The sequence below is a fragment of the Macaca nemestrina genome, chromosome 5, assembly GCF_043159975.1.
Source record: "Macaca nemestrina isolate mMacNem1 chromosome 5, mMacNem.hap1, whole genome shotgun sequence".
NCBI lineage: Eukaryota > Metazoa > Chordata > Mammalia > Primates > Cercopithecidae > Macaca > Macaca nemestrina.
Window position 1 is genome coordinate 177,416,315 of NC_092129.1, and position 10,466 is coordinate 177,426,780.

Sequence of the window (10,466 nt, forward strand, 5' to 3'; positions counted from 1 at the left end):
GTCTCCACTAAAAATTCAAGAATTAGCCAGGTATGGTGGCACATGTCTGTAATCCCAGTTACTCAGGAGGCTGAGGCAGGAGAATCGGGAGGTGGAGGTTGCAGTGAGATGAGATTGCCACATTGCACTCCAGCCTGGGTGGCAGGGTAAGACTCCATCTAAAAAAAAAAAAAAAAAAAAAGGAAAACCAAGCAGAAGTCACTGTCGGGGGACCTGTCACCCACCATAAGGGGAACGCTCTTCGGAGCCAGAGGCCTGAGCCCGAGTCCTGACACCAGCGGGCTGTGACACTGGGGGCCAGCACCTTGTCCTCAGGGCCTTCGTTTCCTCACTTGTAAATTCATGGTTCTCCATGGCATCTCTGCAACATTATGTTGCACAGAGTCTCAGAAGCTTTATTGTAAGAGGATGATATGGGCACGAAGCAAGGCACCCAGGAGTGGGGGCAGCTACTCTGCTTTCTAAAATGCAAGGGAACTGGAAAATCCAGGAGCGGTGTCAAAGTGGGTGAGTATTTTCTTGGGCCACCAAAGGGTCTGGACTGGTGTGGCTTGAGTTCAGTTTTTGTGTTTCAGACAGATTTGAAAACTCACTTCTCCCTATCAAGCACTGGAAGGAATTAGTCACCCTTTCTTTGTGGAAGTGGAGAGATTCTCTGAGAGCTACTCAACAGGCTCTTTTGAAAGGTTCTCGGGACCAGCACTGTGCTGAGTGTGTGTGTGTGCGTGTGTGTGTGTTTCTGCGTGTGCGAGAGAGAGGAAGAGGGAGAGAAAAACAGAATGTGAAGGCATGTGAGAGACAGAGGGAGGAGTGAGAGAGAGACACAGAGGGAAACAGAGAGAAAGAGATGGAAAGATGGAGGGTGAGGGAGACAGAGAGATATACAGTGAGAGAGATGGAGAGATGGAGAGAAAAATGCAGAGACAGAAAGAGAGAAAGAGAAAGGAGAGGGAGAATAAGTACAGATAGGGTGGAGGGAACAAAAAGATTAAGATACAGTCACCGATCTCTAGGGTTTATCATCAGGCTAACAAACACAGCAATGTCCCTGGGTAGAATAGGGCCATGACAAGGGAGAATAATGGAGAGGGGGTTAATTCTGGCCAGAAGAACCCCAGAAGACTTCCTGGAGGAGGTGGCATTTGGCTAGTGTTTTCCATTCAGGGTGAGCTGAGTATCTGTGGGTTAAGAGCTTCACAGCAGAGGGAAAAGCAGCTGCAGAGATAGGACGCTGGCTGTTCTCTCTCTCTGTAAGCCGTGGGCTCCTGGGCTAGGCCTTCTTTATGCTCATTCCTTCACAAGTAGAGCAAGACCCTCAGTGCCCCCTGACTCCCACTCCTCACCACCCAGGCTCAGCTGGGGCTCCCCCTCCTCTCTAGAGGCCACACTGGGGAAGTTGCCCTCAGTCTGCAGGCAGCGATGAGAGGAGTTTCACTTCACTCAGCAAAATCTTTTCTTAGAACCACAGTTGGCTTTTACAAAATTTTCTGGCCTCATGAAAACCAAGCAGCCAGTTTTCAAAAGGCTTTAGATGGCTGGGAAGGAATGTTCAAGGAAGGTTGTTGTATCATGGATGAGACTCTTTCCATGCTTAGGGTTTGAATGTTTGCTCCCTCCCAAACTCTTGTGGAAATTCAAGCCCCAGTGTGGCAGGATGGAGAGGTAGGACCCTTAAGAGGTGACTGGGTTGGCAGGGCGCGGTGGCTCACGCCTGGAATCCCAGCACTTTGGGAGGCCGAGGCGGGTGGATCACAAGGTCAGGAGATCGAGACCATCCTGGCTAACATGGTGAAACCCCGTCTCTACTAAAAATACAAAAAATTAGCTGGGCATGGTGGCGGGTGCCTGTAGTCCCAGCTGCTCGGGAGACTGAGGCAGGAGAACAGCTTGAACCCGGGAGATGGAGCTTGCAGTGAGCTGAGATCTCGCCACTGCACCCCAGCCTGGGTGACAGAGTGAGACTCTGTCTCAAAAAAAAAGAAAGAAAAAGAGAGGTGATTGGGTCCATTCACAGATTAACGGATTAATGAACTAAAGCGTTGTCTTGGGAGCGGCTGGCTTTAGGACAGGAAGAGAGGCCTGTGCCTGCCCACTCAGCCCCCTCCCCACAAGATGCCCTGTGCTGTCATGAGACTCTGTAGTGTCCATACCAGCAGGAAGGCTCTCCCCAAATGCAGCCCCTTGACCCTGGACTTCCCAGCCTCCAGAACTGTAAGAAAGACATTTCATTTCTTCTAAATCACCCAGTCTCCAGTATTCTGTTATAAACAATAGAAAAAGGACTAGGACGCCATCTTTACGTCTTTTTACAGTTGGGATGGGGAGGGAAGACGTGAAGAGGAGGCCAAAGTTGGGGATGTCTGTGAACAAAGTGACATCCTTGAGGGAGTGAACCCCCTTCACCAGTGGTGTACATTCTGCCACTCACCCATGTTTTATTCATCCGGCTTCCACCGGCTTCCTTTGCCAGCCACAGTGTTATGAGTGCTGAGGGACAGCGTGGGGAGATGAGGATTCCAAGGATGAATAGAGTGAGTTCTCTTCCTTTTAAAGTTGCAAATGGATGATTACTCAATCAATGTGGCAGCCACGAGCTGCAGTGAACAGTGCAAAATAGAAAATTTCTGGGTCTTGGGGAATCGAGGAGACATTTTTTCAGCACGGTTTTGCAGAGTAAGTCAGCATTTACCCACAGGGACAAGCAAGAAAGGTGCCCTAAAAAGCAAAGCAGCAACTGCAAGGGCCACCAGGCGGCAGAGATCCCAAGTCCTAGTCTATTGCTGTCACCAAATGTCACGTTGCCTCTTTGTGCCTCTGCTCAGCAGAGATCACTGTTGATGAAGCACTGTGAGGGCTTTGAGGGCGAGGAGGTATTCTGCGCTGGAACTCTATCATCTTCTTACAGAACATGGCGTCAGCTTCCAGGGACTGTTGGACACACAGTTTTGGTTTCCCGGGAGCACAGAATCTGGCACATGTTAAAAACCTAATCAGTGCTTATTGTCATGAAAGCAAAGCATTGTAATTCTGTGACTAAAGCATGACAGCTATATTTTGTCAGGTAGAAAAAGAACACAGGTGGTTGCCTTGACTGTGCTTAGAAGGGCATACGCTCAACCTATTACTATTGTGGATTTATTTGTGAGATTTTATTTTTTAATGAAAGAAGAGGTGTTTAACACGTCTTAACTGTGATATTTGCAAGTGTTCGTAAGCCTGAAATGTATAGAACTGAACTGAATTTGTAAGAGTTAGGCATCGCTACCATGATTTTAGCAGTTGTTTATTGAGTAGGGGTAGGGGGCTTTGCACACTACATGTTTTCTCTATGTTTGGTTACTTTGATTTTTCCTCTTATCTCTGTCTGAAAGTGGAATACATTTCCTCAAAAGAAGACTGAGTGGAAGCAAGCATCTGTAAAAACAACATGGACTTGCCCTTGATAGGAAGAGGAGCTGCTGGCCTGGGCATGGAAGGGAGAGCAGGAAGGCCAGGATCTCAAAGTACAGAGACGCAGTGCAGGGAAGCAAAAAGGGGTGGACAGAGTGGGTGACCTGGAGAGTGTGAGGAGGATGTTAAAACTGCTAGAGAGAAAACATGGGTGTGTTAGGCCAATCTTGCATTGCTATAAAGGCATACCTGAGACTAGGTCATTTATAAAGAGAAGAGGTTTTAATTGGCTCACAGTTCTGCAGGCTGTACAAGAAGCATGGCATCGGCATCTGCTTGGTTTCTGGCAAAGTCTCAGGAAGTTTTACTCACGGTAGAAGGTGAAGTAGGATCAGGCACATTACATGGCCAGAGCGGAAGTAAGAGAGGGGGAGGGAGCAGGTGCTACACACTTTTAAACAACCAGCTCTTGAAAGAACTCACTCATCACCAAGGGAATGGCGTTAAGCCATTCATGAAGGATCCGCCTTCATGATCCAAATACTTCCCACCAGGCCCCACTTCCAACACTGGGGATTACAATTTTACATGAGATCTGACAGGGACACAGACCCAAACCATATCGATGCGCTTGAGGCATGGAACAGATCATTCTTTGCATCCATGCTGTCTTCATTTCCTCCCCTCTGGAAATGAGACCAAACGTGAAGAATGTGGACCCTTTCATGCAGGTTGTACCCCAAATGATGGCCTCTGGGGGGAACCATCTGTTACCAGGTGCCCAGTGGGGTAGTGAGAAAGAAGGTGAACCCCAGAGCTCAACTGCCTGGCTGCAAATCCTGCTGTTCCACACACTCGCTCTGAAACCTTGGGTAATTTAGTCAGCCTCTTGTTGCTTTCGTTTCCTCATCTCTGGAGGGAGCAGTAAGAACATCTGGCTCATGGGAGTCTGCAAGAGACCAAGTGCATGACAGGTTTAGAATAGTACCTGGTGGGCTGGGCTCGGTGGCTCGTGCCTGTAATCCCAGCACTTTGGGAGGCTGAGGCAGGTGAATTAGCTGAGGTCAGGAGTTCAAGACCAGACTGGCCAACAGGGCGAAACCTCATCACTGCTAAAATTACAAAAATTAGTCGGGTGTGGTGGTGGGCACCTGTAGTCCCAGCTACTTGAAAGGCTGAGGAGGAAGAATTGCTGGAACCCAGGAGCCAGAGGTCGCAGTGAGCCGAGATCGCGCCATTGCACTCCAGCCTGGGTGATAGAGTGAGACTCTATCTCAAAAAAAAAAAAAAAAAAAAAAAAAAAAAGAAAGCACGTGGTGCCTAGCAAGGGCTCCACACCCAGGCATGGATCAATGTGCTTTCTATGACTCCTTAAGCCCATTTCTGCTTAACACATTTTGTGGTCTCAAACTGATTTCTGACTACAAGAGAACCTGGCATAATTCCTTCTTTTGTTTAAATCAGTTATGGTGCTTTTTTTTTTTTTTTTTTTTTTTTTTTTTGAGAAGGAGTCTCACTCTGTCGCCCAGACTAGAATGCAGTGGCACAATCTTGGCTCATTGCAAGCGCTGGCCCCCAGGTTCACACCATTCTCCTGCCACACACTTTTAAACAACCAGCTCTTGAAAGAACTCACTCATCACCAAGGGGATGGCATGAAGCCACTCGTGAAGGATCCACCCTCATGATCCAAATACTTCCCACCAGGCCCCACTCCCGAGTAGCTGGGACTACATGTGCCCGCCACCACACCCAGTTAATTTTTATTTTTTATTTATTTTTTATTTTTTTAGTAGAGACGGGGTTTCACCGTGTTAGTCAGGATGGTCTCGATCTCCTGACCTCGTGATCTTCCTGCCTCGGCCTCCCAAAGTGCTGGGATTACAGACGTGAGCCACCGTGCCCAGTTACGGCATTTTTAGCAGCAAGTAATACAAAGTGGCTTCTTCAATACGGATGTTCATGCTTACTTAGCGGGAAATTCAGAGGTAGATGGTCTCTGCAGACGTTTCTATGTCTCCTAATCTTTTTGCCTGATTTTGACCCATTTAGGTGATCGTCAAGCCAGTCTACCAAGGTTGAGCAGAGAATGGAGAGATGCTAAAAGCCAAACTGCCCCATTTATGAGGTGCAGCCACCGTGGAGAGAAATGACATTTTTTGAAAATAAAAGCAGAACATGCCTGAGTTCATGTTTCCAAATGAGTATTGTCCTTTGAGGTCACCTGGGAAGCAGGGCACTTTTTCCAATGCGATGTGTCACTCAGGTGATTTTGAACTCTTCTGGGATCTTCCCTGGAGGTAAATTATAAATCACTTTCACATCTGAATATGATTTTTTTCCCCTCCTTTAACTTATTCAAGATGTTCTTGGTTGGACAAATATTTTACAAGTCTTCATTGTAGGCAAGCAAGGGAGGAAACACCATTTATTCATCAGTGACTGCTTTCCAGGAACTTTGCGTGGCTTATCTGAGTCACCTCGCAATGACTTTGAGGGGCTGGCATCACCATCTCCAGTTTAAAGATGAACAAATGGGCATCCCACGTGTGTACGCCTAATCTCAGCTGGTCCACCTGAGACCCCCTGAACACCCACCCTAGACTCCCGCACTGCCCCTTATCTCCTCCGACAAGATGAAAGAAATAATCATGAACCAGGGAAAACTCCACAAATTACAGGTACAAGTGCGCATTGGTGGGAAAGGAACTGCCGGCAAAAAGAAGAAAGTGGTTCATGGGACAGCCACAGCAGATGATAAAATCTTCAGTTCTCCTTAAAGAAGTTAGGGTCAATACCTCTAGTATTGAAGAGGTGAATGTGTGTACAAACCAAGGAACAGTGATCCACTTTCACAAACCAAAAGTTCCGGCATCTCTGGCAGCAAACACCTTCAACATTACAGGCCCTGCTGAGACAGAGCAGCTGATAGAAATGCCACCTGGCATCTTAAACCAGCTTGGTGCAGACAGTCTCACCAGCTTAAGCAGACTGGCTGAAGCTCTGCACAAATAACCTGTGGGCGGAAAAGCACCACTTGCTACTGGAGAGGATGATATAATGAAGTTCCAGATCTTGTGGAGAATTTTGATGAGGCTTCCAAGAATGAGACAAACTGAATTGAGCCAACTTCTGAAGAAGATAAACCTTGAAGAAGTTGCTGGGAGCTGCTATCTTATATTATGAATGCATTTGAAGAAATTTTTGTTTATGGAGCTGATAAAATCTAGATCTCTAATAATTTGTAAGCCCAAGTCCTTTGGACACTGCAGCTTTCATCTTTTGCTTATACACTATTTCATTCTTTGCAGCTAATTAAGCTGGAAAAAGCCTGGGAGTAAAGTTTGAAACAAAGGTTAATAAAGTTCTTTGCCTAGGAAAAAAAGAAAAAAAACAAAAAACAAAAAAACCAGGTGCAGTAGCTCATGCCTGTAATCTCAGGACTTTGGGAGGCCAAGATGGGTGGATCACTTGAGGTCAGGAGTTCAAGACCAGCCTGATCAACATAGTGAAACCCTGTCTCTACTAAAAATACAAAAATTAGCCGGGCGTGGTGGCAGACTCCTGTAGTCTCAGCTACTTGGGAGGCTGAGATAGGAGAAATGCTTGAACCTGGGAGGTGGAGGTTGTGGTGAGCCGAGATTGTGCCACTGCACACCATCCTGGGCAATAAGAGCAAAACTCTGCCTCAAAAATAAAATAAAATAAAATAAAATAAATCCCTGTCTTCATGGAATATACATTCCAGTGAGTCCAGTGAGAAGATGAACAAATGGAGGACCATCCCAGTCAAGTGACATTCCTAGTGTCACACCAGAACAGAGTCATGCTTTGGATCCCATGTTCTGTGACTTCCTCTTCACCACGCTTCCTCCACGCACGTAGCAGCTCAAGGGTTTCTGATGAGTGGGGTAGGTAGGAAATGGCATAAAATACCACAAATGACACAGAACGCAGTGTGTGTCTAAGAATGTATGCATGTTTTAGTAAAAGGACTTTAGAGTTAGGGAAGATTCACTTTAGCTGAGTGTTGGAGAACTTCATGGAGGGATTATCATTGGACCTGCATAGGCTGGAAAGGGGGCCCAGCAGTTGGGGGGGAAGGGTCAGAAGGGCAAGGAGGAGCTTGTCTGAAGCACATGGTGTGCGTGGGGAGAGGTGTGGGAGAGGGCTGGGACCTTAGGTTGGAGCTAGTTTGTGCAGGCTGAGGACTTTCTACTTGATTTCACAATCATTGCAAAGCCCTTGCAGACTTAAACAAGGAAATACTTTACTCAACAACATTTTAGAGGGATTAATGTGACAGTGGTGTGATGGAAAAGAGATCTTGAAGGTCAAGAGACCATTTTAGGAAGCTATGAAAAGAGCCAGGACGTAGCCTAGTGTTTCTAAGACATTTGGATTTCATGGACAAGCCAAGTTTCCCCCAAAACTTAAAGAGATTGACCTAGATGTCCCAATATTCTATTTTGCCAAATAAGGGCATAGACAACAACAACAATAAAAACAACCACCTAGTCCCACTCTCGCTTTGTAAATAAAAGGAACTGCTAGTTTCCCTAAGCAGGAAGGATGTTGTTGCTGTGTAGACAGTATTTCCCAAAAAGGACATCTGGGACTTTATATCAACATATCATTTCTCCTCCCAACACACACATGCACACACTTGCATACATACATGCTTGTTTTTCTCATTTCGTAACAAAAAGGCAAGAACTTGGTTCTGGACATGCCACTGGTCCTTCAATCAGCTTCTAGGAAGCACTGCAGTAGACTATAAAGGGGTACCCCTGAACAACCCATCTGGAATGCACCTTCCCAGTAGCTGCTGCTGAAGGGCCACACCCAGGAATCGATGTTAATACCATGATTCTGCCTGGTATTAAAACATTAAAGCTGGGCTCCTGGTGAGGCCAGTGCAATCCATTGGCTGGCCAGTGTCCAATGAACCTCTCCTTTCTGAATCTGAGCAAGTGACCAAGGCTGTATTTAGACTGGAGAACAGTTGCACTGGAAGGTCATGAGGGGTTGGGATAATCTCTTGGGAAGATAAACAAGCTAGAAAAGCAGGGGAACAGGCCAAATCTGCAGACAGAAGTCCAGGTAAGAAACCACATGGCCCCAGAGGAGGCAAAAAACAAAAAAACAAAAAAACAAAAGACAAAAAAACTGGAAGCATAGCTGCCTCAATCCCAGGTCTAATCTCGTTTCCTATGAGGCCCCTTGTTTTTCCATTGTGTGTCAGTGAGATGTGCCTCTGTCTTTCATAACCCCCTTAGCCGTTGATTGGTTATTTCTTTCTTGCAACCAGAGGCTTGACTAGAATTGAATTTAAGACAAGCACAAAGATCATGATGCAAATGAAAGGGACAGAGGGGAGAGAAACAGAAAATAAGTGAGTAAAATTTGGTAAGAGATTAAATAGGGTAAAAAAAAGCATCAAATGTGACTCCAAGGTCTTGACCCAGGGAAAGTAGGTGTGTCAGAAACAGAAAACAGGAAACCCAGGAGGAGTTGCTGGGGAGGGAGGGAATTGTTGAGTTTGAGGTGCCAGGGGCAGGCAGATGGTTGGTGCAGAGGAGTTATCCAGATCTCAGGCGAGAGTGACTATAGCGGGAGAGTGAGAGACGAGAAGGGAGAGCGTGAGATGAGAAGGGAGAGCAAGTGGACTAAGACCGGCACAGGGACTTGGGTCATCATCTGGGAGGGGAGGGATTTGGATGCTCCCAAGGAGTGGTGTTGAGATGGTAAAGGTGAACAGAGGCAAGAGAAACCAGAAAAAGGAGCCCGGAGAAGATGAAAGACTGAGGCCCTACTGGTTTCTGAGCCCCCAGCACGTGCTCAGCAGATGCCTGTGGAATGTATCTGAGGGAGAAAGCATATACTTGATAAAGAGTTCAGATGGCATAAATTGTGGGATGCTAGAACAATTCTCTTACCTAGGGTCACGCCACTACATTTTTGTAATTCTGGTATGAAAATTAGAAATGGATGAGGTATAGGGTTTGAGGAAGGAGGAGCTGGGAAGAGAGAGTTAATGGATAACATCCAAGTACAGGCCTATAATCCCGGCACTTTAGGAGCCCGAGATGGGAGGATAACTTGAGCCCAGGAGTTCAAGATTAGCCTGGGCAACATAGTGAGACCCTGTCTCTACAGAAAATTGAAAACAAATTAATGGGGTGTGGTGGTGTGCACCTGTAGTCCCAGCTACTCAGGAAGCTGAAGCAGGAGGATTGCTTGAGCATGGGAAGGTGAAGCTTCGGTGAGTGGTGATCACACCACCTCACTCCAGCCTGGGCAACAGGGTGAGACCCTGTCTCAAAAAAAAAAAAAAAAAGGAGAAAAGATCATTGCCCAAAATCCAAAATGAAACTTCCTGAATAATTGATGGATTTCAATCATTTCTATCTATTTTTCAATGGTCTGATGACCTTGTGTTGAAGGACATGCACGGTTTATTTCAAAAGGAGATTCCTGGGCCCTTGGCTCGATTTCATGAATTAAAGTACTAGTGCTGAGGCCCAGAACTCGCCTATTAAACAAGCTCCCTACATCATGCGTGTGCCCACCAATATGTGGGAACTTGTCTCCATTATCCTGAGAGGGATATTCTTTCTGTAATTTCACGTAATTTCCTCTGGAAGCACTGAAGAGGGGATCTTGTGCCCATCTGTTAGGAAGAAAATCAGCCATTTCAAAGCATGCTGCAAATCTGAAGCCTTCCAGGCACCACTGGTGAGATAAGGGATAGAATCCAGGTGGTATCTCCTCTCCTTATAACTAGGCCAAAGATAGCAACTAGGAAGGTTTTTGCTCCCGCCCAGGAAGACTCACCGCTGGATCTCACTTCTGCAGTGCTTGCTGGTATCATGGCAGGGAAGAGACCTGCCCCTCTCTTTCCAGCCTCCCAAGGAAGCCTCTCCACAAACCTTCTTTCAGAATCATAAGAGCAAAGTGACTCCCATTCGTAGGACTCACAGTGTGACATCAGGTTTGAGGGCAGGGAAGGAAGGTAAGCTCCATTTCCTCCTATCACGGTGTATGGCCTTCAGGCTGCAAATGTGCATGCCTGA

General features: G+C 46.6%; 1 pseudogene; it reads left to right on the forward strand.

Annotated features, from left to right (window-relative positions):
- Positions 1 to 9,661, forward strand: part of LOC105487373 (transcription factor BTF3 pseudogene) — a 34,134-nt pseudogene extending 24,473 nt beyond the window's left edge.
- The last annotated feature ends 805 nt before the right edge of the window (positions 9,662 to 10,466 follow it).